Source organism: Lolium rigidum, chromosome 1 (genome assembly GCF_022539505.1).
Source record: "Lolium rigidum isolate FL_2022 chromosome 1, APGP_CSIRO_Lrig_0.1, whole genome shotgun sequence".
Classification (NCBI taxonomy): domain Eukaryota; kingdom Viridiplantae; phylum Streptophyta; class Magnoliopsida; order Poales; family Poaceae; genus Lolium; species Lolium rigidum.
In genome coordinates, this window is record NC_061508.1 from 190,087,743 (window position 1) to 190,102,559 (window position 14,817).

Here is a 14,817-nt window from a genome sequence, read left to right on the forward strand (position 1 = left end):
ACCTCCCCCAGCGCCCCCAGGCCCAAGCGCCTCCTCCCTCCTCGCCGCCGCCTCCGCTGGGCAAAGCCCAGTTGGGGACGGCGGCGGCGGGGCGTCTCCCCCCGGGCGGCGACCCCTGGTTGAAGACGGCGACGCTCCTCCACGTCCGGATCCGGCAGCGCGGAGCAACGGGATCCCGGTGGCCGGCGGATCGATGGCGACGGAGATGAGGGGCTCAACTCCCGCTCTGGGGTGGTGGCCCTGCTGCTGTGGACGGCGGCGCTGGGCTCGCTTGGGCCTGGTCGGCCGAGTCCTCGGCGGCAGCGTGGCGGCGTCTGGCTGCGTCCTGGCACCATGGTGGTGTGCGGTGACCGGCCAGGCGCCGGTGACAGGCTGGACCTCCACCATCCAGTCTGCCCGGTGGTCGTGGTGGCACGGCGGTCTCACGTGGACGTCGTGATGCCGGTGGTGACCGACATCCCTCTCCTTCTTCGGCGTTCCTCGCTTCTCGGTGGTGGTGGCTCAAGACGATGGCTTTCATCCTCGTTCTCCTTCTCTAGTCCAGGTCCGGCTATTGAGGTCATGGTGTTTGGCCGGGGTGAAAACCCTGCTCGGCGGTGACCGATGCTGGCCACGGTGACGCTTGCGGGCACCGTTCCCTTCTTGGAGGCGTGTTCATGGCCCTCACCGTGCCTCCCCTCCCCTCGGATGCCGGGGGAAACCCTAACTCCGGTTCACCGGACTAGGCGGCAGCGGCGTCACGGCGTCGTTATCTTCTTGAAGATGTCGTCTTGGCCATCTTGAGGGAGCTGATGCAGCTTTTGGAGTTTGGAGCCGATGTGTTGTAATACCGTCGTCGGCCGCTGCCCGAGGCTTGGGCTCCTAGGGCGCTATGTACGACATGGTGGACACAACTTGGTCGGCGTCTTTCTCTAGTCTGTCGGGACCCTGCCTTCTTCTCGCTGTCTCTTCTAAGCGCATGGGAGGAGGTACGTTGGTCCTTGCAGACTTGGAGTGGAGGTCGGGCTTTGGCGGTGTCTTGCTTGGTTCGTGACGCGGCCCGGAGACTATGTGCTCCTTCTCCTTGCCACTTGTGGCTGGATGTTGGGCAGAGCGGGTCGTTTATCATCGAGTCTGCAGAGGTCGTGTTGTTTGCCGCTTGACACGTCCATTTTGCATCACTATTTTATATCATAATTTACTATTATTCATTGATATATTTCATATTTAGAGATGATACTTATGTTATTTCACCTATTTTGCATGTTTCATGATTATTGGAGAATCATTCACCGGAGTCAGGATTCTGCTGGAAAAAGCACCGTCAGAATGCAATATTTCTGGAGATCAACAATTGACGAAAATTACACCGAAGATCTTATTTGTCCAGAAGAATGAGCCAGCCAAAAGGAGGAGCCGAGGAGGGCCGCCATGGGCCCCCAATAGGCCGGCGAGGGCCCTGCCCTGGCTGCGCCGCCTTGTGGGGAGGGGGGCCCATAGCCCCCTTCGGCCGCCTCTCCTTCGCGTACTTCTTCTCCCCGAAAAGCTAAGCTCCAGGGAATAATCGCGAGGAGACACAGCCGCCTCTGCGGGGCGAAAAACACAAGAGAGAAAAGAGCTCTCCGACAGGCTGAAATCCGCCGGGGAAATTCCCTCCCGGAGGGGGAAATCGACGCCATCGTCACCGTCATCGAGCTGGACTTCATTGGGATCATCGTCACCGTCATCTCCACCGCTGCACCTCGTCACCGCTGTAACATCTAGGGTTGAATCTTGATTGTTTGGTAGGGGAAACTCTCCCGGTATTGATTACTCCTTGTTATTGATGCTATTGAGTGAAACTATTGAACCAAGGTTTATGTTTAGATTGTTATTCATCATCATATCACCTCTGATCATGTTCCATATGATGTCTCGTGAGTAGTTCGTTTAGTTCTTGAGGACATGGGTGAAGTCTAAATGTTAGTAATGAACTATGTTGAGTAATATTCAATGTTATGATATTTAAGTTGTGGTGTTATTCTTCTAGTGGTGTCATGTGAACGTCGACTACATGATACTTCACCTTTATGGGCCTAGGGGAATGCATCTTGTATTCGTTTGCTAATTGTGGGGTTGCCGGAGTGACAAGCAACTCTGAACCCCGTTGGTATATCGATGCGGGAGGGATAGCGAGGATCTCAGAGTTTAAGGCTGTGGTTAGATTTATCTTAATTACTTTCTTGTATTTGCGGATGGTTGCAAGGGGTATAATCACAAGTATGTATTAGTCCTAGGAAGGGCGATGCATTAGCATAGGTTCACCCACACAACACTTATCAAAACAATGAAGATTAATCAGCTATACGAAGCGAAAGCACTAGACTAAATTCCCGTGTGTCCTCAAGAACATTTGGTCATTATAAGTAAACAAACAGGCTTGTCCTTTATGCTAAAAAGGATTGGGCCACTCGCTGCAACTATTACTCTCGCATTTTATTTACTTGTACTTTATTTATCTGCTATATCAAAACCCCCCTGAATACTTGTCTGTGAGCATTTACAGTGAATCCTTCATCGAAACTGCTTGTCAACACCTTCTGCTACTCGTTGGGTTTGACACTCTTATTTATCGAAAGTACTACGATACACCCCTATACTTGTGGGTCATCAAGACTATTTTCCGGCGCCGTTGCCGGGGAGTGAAGCGCTATTGGTAAGTGGAATTGGTAAGGGAAACCTTTACTGTACGTGCTGATTTTATTTCTGCCTGCTGCTATAATTCATTATGGAGAGGTCTTCTCTTGAATTCCTATTTGGAAAATCTACTACTACTGCAAAGGTAGTGGATGAGGCGCCAGGTGAGAAAGAGGTTCCATACAAAATACCTATGAAAATTATTGAACGTGTTGTGGATAACCGCTATGAAGGGGATGGAACAGTCCATCCTGGAGATCATTTATTGTTTTTACATGAATTATGCGGGTTATTCAAGTGTGCGAGGTATTGCTATGGATGAAGTTAGGAAGAAACTATTCTCTATATCGTCTGTGCAGTAAGCGGCGCATTGGTATAAATTGCTTGAAGAATGGGGATTCTCTTGATTGGAAGGATATTGTGCCTCTATTTTATTCTAAATTATATCCTCCAAGTGAAATTCACAAAGACCGGAACCGCATATATAATTTCTGGCCTCATGATGGAGAGAGTATTTCCCAAGCATGGGGGAGATTGAAGTCTTTAATGCTCAAATGCCCCATTCATGAGCTTCCTGGTAATATCATTATTGATAACTTCTATGCAAGACTTTCTTTCCAAGATAAAACCTTGTTGGATACTACTTGTTCTGGATCATTTACACGCAACAAAGAAGAGTTTAAAAGGGACCTTCTTGATCGGATCCAAGAGAATACTGAAGGATGGGAGAACGACAAAGATAGAGAGTCAGGTATAAATTATGATTATGAATGCATTGAAACTTTTATGGATACTCGATAAATTTCGTAATATGAGTGCTGCTTATGGTCTTGACTCTCAAGTTGTTGCAAATTTTTATAAAGCTTTTGCCTCTCATTTTGAATTACCTAGGAAGAATTTTGATAAGTATCATGAACCTTACAAAGATAAAACTGATTCATCTATAAATAAATGTGTTGAAATTAAAACTGTTGATCATATTCTTCCTGAAGCTTATATTGAAAAAACTCCTTTTCCTGCTAAAATGAAGGAGTATTCTGTTATAACTAGTGCGGTTAATAAAAGTGCAAAGAAACCTATAGAACCTGAAGAGCAAATTAAGGTTGAACCTGCTATTGCAATAGTTAAAGATCTTGTGACTGAAAATGTAGAAGCTGGTCATATTATTTTCTGTGAAGATGCTTCTAATATTGTTTCGCATCCTAATAAGCCTAGGGAAGCCAGTGTCCTATGTTCTCTGTTAGAATTGGTGATCATTGTTATTATGGTTTATGCGACATTGGTGCAAGTATTAGTGCCATTCCTTATGAGCTTTACACGGAAATCATGCATGAAATTGGTTCCTGTGAACTTGAAGATATTGATGTGGTTATTCGGCTAGCTAATAGAGAAACTATCTCACCTATTGGTATTGTTCGAGATGTGGAAGTTCTATGTGGCAAGATTAAATATCATGCTAACTTTTTGGTACTTGGTTCTGCTGCTAGTAAGTCTTGTCCTATTATTTTTGGTAGACCTTTTCTAAATACTTGTGGAGCTATTATAGATTGCAAGAAATAGAAAATTGTGACTAAATTTGCTGGTGAATCTTATGAGTTTAATTTCTCTAAATTTGCCAAAAACTCCTTATAAAGCTGATTTGCCTAACGATTATTTTAGAGTTGAACACTGTGCATCTATTGCTCTTGCTCCTAATAATCCTTTGCAGCAACATTTGGAGGATAGTGAGAGTGAAGTTTTTAGGGAAGAAAGGAATGAGCTTGATGAAATTTTCCTTCGTCAACCTATTCTTAAACATGACTTGTCGGTTGAAGATCTAGGTACAAAACCACCACCAAAGGAAGATCCTGTTTTTGATTTAAAACCGTTGCTCGATAATCTTAAGTATGCTCATATTGATGATAAGAAAATATATCCTGTTATTATTAGTTCTAAGCTTTCGATTTTGAGGAAGAAAGGTTATTGGAAATATTGAAGAAACACCGAGGAGCTATTGGCTACACTCTTGATGATTTGAAGGAGATTTCTCCCGCTATTTGCCAACATGCCATCAATATGGAAGATGATGCAAAGCTTGTTGTTGAACATCAGCGTCGTTTAATTCCTAAGATGAAGGATGTGGTAAGAAATGAGGTATTAAAACTTCTTGAAGCGGGTATTATATATCCTATTGCTGATAGTAGATGGGTTAGTCCTGTGCATTGTGTTCCTAAGAAAGGAGGAATAACTGTTGTGCCTAATGATAATGATGAGCTCATCCCTCAAAGAGTAGTTGTAGGGTATAGAATGTGCATTGATTTTCGAAAAGTTAATAAAGTTACTAAGAAAGATCATTACCCTTTACCTTTTATTGATCAAATGTTAGAAAGGTTATCCAAAAATACTCATTTCTGCTTTCTTGATGGTTATTCTGGGTTTTCACAAATTGCTGTTAGAGCTAAAGATCAAGAGAAAACAACTTTCACTTGTCCCTATGGAACTTATGCTTATAGGCGTATGCCTTTTGGTTTATGTAATGCTCCTGCTACTTTTCAAAGATACATGTCTGCTATTTTTCATGGCTTTTGTGAGAATATTGTAGAGGTATTCATGGATGATTTTTCTGTCTATGGAAATTCTTTTGATAATTGCTTGCGAAACCTTGATAAAGTTTTGCAGAGATGTGAAAAAACTAACCTTGTTCTTAATTGGGAGAAATGCCACTTTATGGTTAATGAAGGAATTGTATTGGGACATAAAATTTCCGAGAGAGGTATTGAAGTTGATAGAGCTAGAGAAGATGCCCTATCCGAGGGATGTTAAAGGTATTCGTAGTGTTCTTGGTCATGCTGGGTTTTATAGGAGATTTATTAAAGATTTCTCTAAGATTTCTGATACGTCTCAAACGTATCTATAATTTCTTATGTTCCATGCTAGTTTTATGACAATACCTACATGTTTTGTTCACACTTTATATCGTTTTAATGCGTTTTCCGGAACTAACCTATTGACGAGATGCCGAAGGGCCAGTTGCTGTTTTTGGTTTCAGAAATCCTAGTAAGGAAATATTCTCGGAATCGGACGAAATCAATGCCCAGCATCCTATTTTTCCACGAAGCTTCCAGAACACCCGAGAGCCGCCAGAGGGGAGCCCTGGGGGCCCCACACGCCAGGCCGGCGCGGCCCAGTCCCTGGCCGCGCCGCCCTATTGTGTGGCTGCCTCGTCAGCCCTCCAACTCCGCTTCTTCGCCTATTTAAGCCTCCTCGACCTAAAACCTCGATACGAAAAAGCCACGGTACGAGAAACCTTCCAGAGCCGCCGCCATCGCGAAGCCAAGATCTGGGGGACAGGAGTCTCTGTTCCGGCACGCCGCCGGGACGGGGAAGTGCCCCCGGAAGGCTTCTCCATCGACACCACCGCCATCTTCATCAAACGCTGCTGTCTCCCATGAGGAGGGAGTAGTTCATCCTCGAGGCTAAGGGCGGTACCGGTAGCTATGTGGTTAATCTCTCTCCCTATGTACTTCAATACAATAATCTCATGAGCTGCCTTACATGATTGAGATTCATATGATGATGCTTGTAATCTAGATGTCATTGTGCTAGTCAAGTGGATTTTACTTATGTGATCTCCAGGAGACTCCTTGTCCCACGTGTGTAAAGGTGACGAGTGTGTGCACCGTGTGGGTCTCTTAGGCTATATTTCACGTAATACTTATTCACTGTTATGAATAGCATAGTGAAGTGCTTATTTATATCCCTTTATGATTGCAATGTGTTTTGTATCACTATTCATCTATGTGCTACTCTAGTGATGTTATTAAAGTAGTCTATTCCTCCTGCACGGTGTAATGGTGACAGTGTGTGCATTGTGTAGTACTTGGCGTAGGTTATGATTGTGATCTCTTGTAGATTATGAAGTTAACTATTGCTATGATAGTATTGATGTGATCTATGCCTCCTTCATAGTGTGATGGTGACAGGTGTGCATGCTATGTTAGTACTTGGTTTAGTTGTGTTGATCTATCGTGCACTCTAAGGTTATTTAAACATGAATATCGAATATTGTGGAGCTTGTTAACTCCGGCATTGAGGGTTCGTGTAATCCTACACAATTAGTGGTGTTCATCATTCAACAAGAGAGTGTAGAGTATAGCATTTATCTATTTATTCTGTTATGTGATCAATGTTAAGAGTGTCCGCTAGTGAAAGTATAATCCCTAGGCCTTGTTCCCAAATACTGAAATCGCTGCTTGTTTACTTGTTTTCATCGCATCTTTACTTCCCGCAATATTACTACCATCAACCGCACGCCAGCAAGCACTTTTCTGGCGCCGTTACTACTGCTCATATTCATTCATACCACTTGTATTTCACTATCTCTTCGCCGAACTAGTGCACCTATACATCTGACAAGTGTATTAGGTGTGTTGGGGACACAAGAGACTTCTTGCTTTGTGATTGCAGGGTTGCTTGAGAGGGATATCTTTGACCTCTTCCTCCCTGAGTTCGATAAACCTTGGGTGATCCACTTGAGGGAAACTTGCTGCTATTCTACAAACCTCTGCTCTTGGAGGCCCAACACTGTCTACAGGAATAGAAGCGTGCGTAGACATCATGCACTTTTCTGGCGCCGTTGCCGGGGAGGAAAGGTAAAAGGCATTCATACTCCGGTCCCAGGTAACTAAGTACTTTTCTGTTGCCGTTGTGTGTGCGCTCGAAGCTATTTCTTTTAGATCCTGCAATTACATCTTTTGGTTTCTTGTTTTACACTAGTAAGGCTTAATGGAAGACAACAACAAAATGAGAGATCTTTATGAACTTTATCTTGAATTAGGACATGATGTGTTTGAAGAGAAAATTAAAAAACCCATGGAACTTATGCATGCTAATGGGAATTTTATTAGTATGAATGCTTTGAACACCATTGTTGCTAATGCTATGGAAGAATTTAAGCTTGGGGAGGTTGGTTTTGATGAAAATGATCTCTTTAGCCCTCCGGGTATTGAGGAGAAAGTTTATGTTGATTATGATATGCCTCCCATATATGATGATTATAATGATAGTGGTCTTTTGGTGCCGCCTACTATGGAGGATAAAGTTTATTATGATTATACTATGCCTCCTACACTTGATGAGAATAATAATGATAGCTACTTTGTTGAATTTGCTCCCACTACAACTAATAAAATTGATTATGCTTATGTGGAGAGTAATGGCACTTTTATGCATGTGAATAAGAATGCTTTATGTGATACTTATATTGTTGAGTTTGTTCATGATGCCTCTGAAAATTATTATGAGAGAGGAAAATATGGTTGTAGAAATTTTCATGTTACTAAAACACCTCTCTATATGCTGAAATTTTTGAAGTTACACTCGGTTTTATCTTCCTATGCTTGTTACTTTGCTCTTCATGAACTTGTTTATTTACAAGATTCATATGCATAGGAAGCATGTTAGACTTAAATGTGTTTTGAATTTGCTTCTTGATGCTCTCTTTTGCTTCAACTCTTATTTCTTGCGCGAGCATCATTAAAATTGCTGAGCCCATCTTAATGGCTATAAAGAAAGAACTTCTTGGGAGATAACCCATGTGTTTTTTTTACTACAGTACTTTTGTTTTATATTTGAGTCTTGGAAGTTGTTACTACTGTAGCAACCTCTCCTTATCTTTATTTTATTGCATTGTTGTGCCAAGTAAAGTCTTTGATAGCAAGGTTGATACTAGATTTGGATTTCTGCGCAGAAACAGATTTCTTTCTGTCACGAATCTGGGCAGAATTATCTGTAGGTAACTCAGAAAAATCTGCCAATTTACGTGAGTGATCCTCATATATTTACGAAACTTTCATTCAATTTGGGCATTTTCATCTGAGCAAGTCTGGTGCCACTTTAAAATTCGTCTTTACGAACTATTCTGTTTTGACAGATTCTGCCTTTTATTTCGCATTGCCTCTTTCGCTGTGTTAGATGGATTTCTTTGTTCCATTACCTTCCAGTAGCTTTGAATAATGTCCAGAAGTGTTAAGAATGATTGTGTCACCTCTGAACATGTGAATTTTTGATTATGCACTAACCCTCTAATGAGTTTGTTTCGAGTTTGGTGTGGAGGAAGTTTTCAAGGGTCAAGAGAGGAGGATGATATACTATGATCAAGAAGAGTGAAAAGTCTAAGCTTGGGGATGCCCCCGTGGTTCATCCCTGCATATTTCAAGAAGACTCAAGCATCTAAGCTTGGGGATGCCCAAGGCATCCCCTTCTTCATCGACAACATTATCGTGTTCCTCTAGTGAAACTATATTTTTATTCCGTCACATCTTATGTGCTTTGCTTGGAGCATCTGTTTGTTTTTATTTTTGTTTTGTTTGAATAAGATCGGATCCTAGCATTCTTTGTGTGGGAGAGAGACACGCTCCGCTGTTTCGTATGAACACATATGTTCTTAGCTTTATCTTTAATGTTCATTGCGAAAGTTGGACTATTTCATTCATTGTTATATGGTTGGAAACGGAAAATGCCGCATGTGGTAAATGGTATAATGTCTTGAATAATTTGATACTTGGCAATTGTTGTGCTCATATAGATCATGTTTAAGCTCTTGCATCATGTACTTTGCACCTATTAATGAAGAACTACATAGAGCTTGTTAGAATTTGGTTGGCATGATTAGTTTCTCTGAGTCTAGATATTTTCTGGTTAAGGTGTTTGAACAACAAGGAAGACGATGTAAAGTCTTATAATGTTTACAATATGTTCATATGTGAGTCTTGCTGCACCGTTTTATACTTGAGTTTGCTTCAAACAACCTTGCTAGCCTAGCCTTGTATAGAGAGGAATTCTTCTCGTGCATCCAAATCCTTGAGCCAAAAACTATGCCATTTGTGTCCACCATACCTACCTACCACATGGTATTTCTCTGCCATTCCAAGCAAATACTTCATGTGATACCTTTAAACAATTCAAAAGCTATTACCTCTTATTTGTGTCAATGTTTTATAGCTCATGAGGAAGTATGTGGTGTTTTATCTTTCGATCTTGTCATTTACTTTTGATAGACTTTCACAATGGACTAGTGGCTTCATCCGCTTATCCAATAATTTTGCAAAAAGAGCTGGCAATGGGGTTCCCAGCCCCAATTAATTAACTTGCATTAATAATTCTCTTCACATGTTTTGCTCTGATTCATCAGTAAGCAACTTAATTTTGCAAATAGACACTCCTCCATGGTATGAGATTGTTGGAAGGAACCCGAGGATTCGGTTAGCCATGGCTTGAGAAAGCAAAGGTTGGGAGGAGTGTCATCTAAAAAAATAAAAAAATAAAAACTAAACTAAAATACATGTGTAAACAAAAGAGAAGAGGGATGATCTACCTTGTCTGGTAGAGATAACGTCCTTCATGGGAGCCGCTCTTGAAAGTCTCGGTTGATAAGGTAGTTAGAGTACCCGCTACCATTCGTTGACAACAACAAACACCTCTCAAAACTTTACTTTTATGCTCTCTATATGATTTCAAAACTTAAAAAGCTCTAGCACATGATTTAATCCCTGCTTCCCTCTGCGAAGGGCCTTTCTTTTACTTTATGTTGAGTCAGTTTACCTATTCTTTCTATCTAGAAGCAAACACTTGTGTAAACTATGTGCATTGATTCTTACATGTTTACTTATTGCACTTGTTATATTACTTTATGTTGACAACTATCCATGAGATATACATGTTACAAGTTGAAAGCAATTGCTGAAACTTAATCATCCTTTGTGTTGCTTCAATGCCTTCTACTTTGAATCTATTGCTTTATGAGTTAACTCTTATGCAAGTCTTATTGATGCTTGTCTTGAAAGTACTATTCATGAAAAGTCTTTGCTATATGATTCAGTTGTCTACTCATTGTCTTCATCATTGCTTTGAATTGCTGCATTCATCTCATATGCTTTACAATAATGTTGATCAAGATTATGTTGGTAGCATGTCACTTAAGAAATTATTCTTGTTATCGTTTACCTACTCGAGGGCGAGTAGGAACTAAGCTTGGGGATGCTTGATACGTCTCAAACGTATCTATAATTTCTTATGTTCCATGCTAGTTTTATGACAATACCTACATGTTTTGTTCACACTTTATATCGTTTTAATGCGTTTTCCGGAACTAACCTATTGACGAGATGCCGAAGGGCCAGCTTGTCTGTTTTCGCTGTTTTTGGTTTCAGAAATCCTAGTAAGGAAATATTCTCGGAATCGGACGAAATCAATGCCCAGCATCCTATTTTTCCACGAAGCTTCCAGAACACCCGAGAGCCGCCAAAGGGGAGCCCTGGGGGCCCACACGCCAGGCCGGCGCAGCCCAGGCCCTGGCCGCGTGTCAACACCCGGATTTTTAAGTCCAGATGCCTACTATGCCGTACATCGCAATCCCAGGAATATTGTTGTTGCGAGACATAATAGTTGAATATCATAGAGTCATCATTTATTACAACACATAATCGTCTTACAAAGGTAGATCACATGATCCAATATTACAATAGTAGTTGATCTATCGATCAACGAACATCACAAATAGCGGAAGCGAAGTAGTAGTGGCTATCTAATCCACAGGCCAACGCTTGACGTCGGGAGCGGTCCTAGTTGTCGTAGACGTCCCGCTGTCCATCTTCCTCGTATCGCTGTTCACCTTCATAGTCCGGCCATTTGAATAGCCAGGGACAAAGCCATGAGTACTTTTAAAGTACTCGCAAACTAATACTAGTGTAAGCACTATCAACTATAGTAAGGGGGTGCTAAGCTCTAAGTTTATTTGCATAAAGCCAAGTTTATTTCATAAACATTTAGAAAAGACTCTTCATTTGCTAAACTAACTCAAGGGGGAACATTAGTGTCATTCCCACAACTCGTTGTGATTCAATTTAAAGTCACCATTCACCTTTCAAATTCAAGTCCCAAGTCATATGTCACATTTTTGAAAATGGTCTGATGACGGAACAGTATGGCCTTCCCAACCGTCCATAACCGTGGACACGGCTATTCGAATAGTTCTACACTCTGCGAGGTCGTACACTTGTGCCACAATATTTGCAATAATCCGTCGAGGTTAATCGGCTCTGATTTACCATACTCCGTATGCGGACTACCAACCATAACCTTTCACTTACATACTCTAGTATAGGCACCTCTCCCCATGAGCTTGGCCTCCCGGTGAAAACCGCAGATCAACCCGGAACCGCACGGGGCTTGGGCCGGACATTCACCTCATTCCACGTCATATCGTATTGTTTTGTTTGTTGTAGAGGCAGCCCTCGGCCTAACCCCGATGACGCTTGTTTAGAGGGAACCCATACTAAAGCACATAAATTTCTAGTTAAGCCCTTACCCATATTGGGTATTGTGGGGGTACTTTCAAATTGGAATGGTATCGCATCCGAACCCAACCATCGGTTTTGTAAAATTCACCAAGTCATTCACAAGTCATATTCACCTTCAAAATCTTTCAATAGAATGAAGCATCATTCCAAGGTTTTCAAAGTCATTTCGTTTCACATGATCCCATCTAGAGTAGTCACTTTTAATTTAGCACTAGCATCTATGTATGAGGGGTGCTAAGTACTTTGCTTTGCTTCTAGGCTAACCTTGATACTCTTGTACTAATCCAAGTACTAACCAAGTGAATCATAATTCAAAAAGGTAAACTTTGATAAACAAAATTTAGAAAAGCTTGTAAAGTAAAACTTGGGATAGGAGCATTCAAGCATAAAGTAAAAATATTGGTGCCTTGCTCTTGTAGAGCCTTGCACAAGGGAACCTTGCAAGAGTGTTAGCTTGCCTTGATTGGTGTATTGATCAAAGTTTTCTGGCTCTTCCTCCTGGTAGAATACCTCCTCCTCTTGATAGTCTCCGGTACTAGCGTCTATAAATGAATACGAGGATACAATCACCAAACAACACTTAAGTACTCTTAATTAGCCTTAATGGCTCACTCAAATGATCTAGCCTCACTACTTAACATTTATTCACAAATTATGCTAGGTTTTCTTTATTTAATATTAGGAAAATAATTTCCTCTCATTGAAAATGTGGGTTAGGGTTTCTATTTGGTTTGGGAGAAATAATTTCCTCTCATTGAATTATTCTTAAGATTTAATCTTCTCAAATAACCAGGGATGATCCCATGTTGACCAAGGTCAACACTTCACACTTAGTATTTGAGAAAAGTGATTTAAATGAGATTCATCATCTCATGTGATTTAAATAACTAGTGCAATTTAAATACTATGTTGATTTAAAATCTACAAGTGAACAAGTATGAGCCTAAGCATTGTAAAGGTCAACACCTTACTTCATATCACTTGTGAGAATGATTTAAATGAGGTGCTACACCTCATTGGTTTAAATTCCTAAAATTTGAAATAGTTTGAATGGGCTAGTATTGACTACATAGCCAATATTTTGATTCTAGCCCATGATCATGTACAGAACCCATATCATATTTTTACATAGTAAATTAGAGTTTGTTAAATGTGAATTATTGCAATTGGATTCACTTCAAAATTCAAAGTGGTTGATTTTTAATAATTATTCTAAGTCGGAAAAGTCTATGTCTTGTTTATTTTGCTACTTTAATTCTACAACAGCTATTGGTTTGAATCCAGTGGCATTGGATAGATAATTTCACAGGCTTTCCAACCATATGAAATTCACTAAAAATGGCCAAGTAGATTTGGAGATATTTGATTTCTAGCAAAGCATCCGATAGCAATTTAAATGAAAAAGAATTAAACCAAATTTGAATTCAAACGGGGCGGGAAGAAGTTGGGCCGAATTGGTTTGAATGGGGGAAACAGGCCCTGTAACGGTTCGGTGTTTTAGTGGGCTGTCGGGGTGGGGCCTACATGTCGGTCTCTATTTTACACCGAATCGGTACCGGCAACGTCGACCGTCGGATTAGAATTGAATCGTGCGGTTCAGGTTCGTCTTCTTCTCCGGCGAGAGGAGGGCGTGCGCGGCGACGGAGGTTGGGGGTCGGGGAGCGTCCTGGGCCGCCGGCGGTCGAGGGAGAGGTGCGAGGCGTCGTTGGCGAGGACGAAGAGGCTCCTGCGTACAGCTTCGAGGCTCGGGCGGCTCCGGCCGAGCGCGATGATCTCGCGGGCTCCGGCGGGAACGAGCTTGCGATTGGGGCTGCTCCGGCGATGGCTGGTGAAATTGAGGGGTGGAGAAGGATCAAGGATGAGAGGGGAGCAGATGTTGTGAAGAATCGAGGCTCAGAGCTTCTCTATTTATAGCGGAGGGAAGGAGGCCGTGGGTGCCGAGAGGGGTCGTCCATGGCGCGGCGTTTACGGTGAGCGAAGGGGCAAGCTAGGGGGCGCATGGCGTAGGCGTCGTCTAGGCGGAGCTAATGAGCTTTACGGCACGGCGTAGAGGAGGTCCGTGGCGAGCTGGCGATGATGGCGTCCGTGCGGTACCGGCGCGGCGAGACGTCAATCATGGCGATGGCTAGGGCGTTCCCGCGTGCTGATGAGGATGTCTAGGAGGACGCAGGAGTGTAGGCGCGTGCGTGTGCAAAGGGAGAAGGCGAGGGAAGGGCGAGAGCGACCGGACCAGTGGCGTCCTGGCGCGTCCAGGGTTGGGTCGGGCGCGGTCACCGCGTGCGCCGGCACGTCCCGGGCTTGTCTCGGGCGCGTTTGTTCGGCCGCGTGCCGTGGCTTGGAGAGCTAGGGCAGTGGCACGGCGTGCTCGGGGAGGCTCGGTGATGCTCCCAGGACAAGGTGAGAGGGGGAGGTGAGGGCCAGAGATGATTAAAGAGAGGGTGGCCGGCATGGGTACGGCATGGCCAAAGTGCTGCCCTCTCCCCACTTTAATCGAAGGGAGCAAGGACCTGGCTCGATGCAGGGGTTGCAGAGGGTGGTGATCATCACGAGTTGAAAGGGGTTTAGGCCAAAATCCTCTGGATAATAGCATGTAACCTGAAACAAAGATGCTGCCTGCCATGTGTTCGATAAAATGGCCGCAAGAAGATTTTTGTGGAAATTTGAATTTCTTTTTGGTACAACTCAAACATATAATTAAAGAGAAAGATTGGTGGTGGTGGTGGTGGATTTGGTTAAGTTTTGCAAGATTTCAAATTTGGGGTAATCTTCTCATTCATTCAAAGTCTCCACTTGTCACCTCACTACTCGGTCAACCTGGTCAACA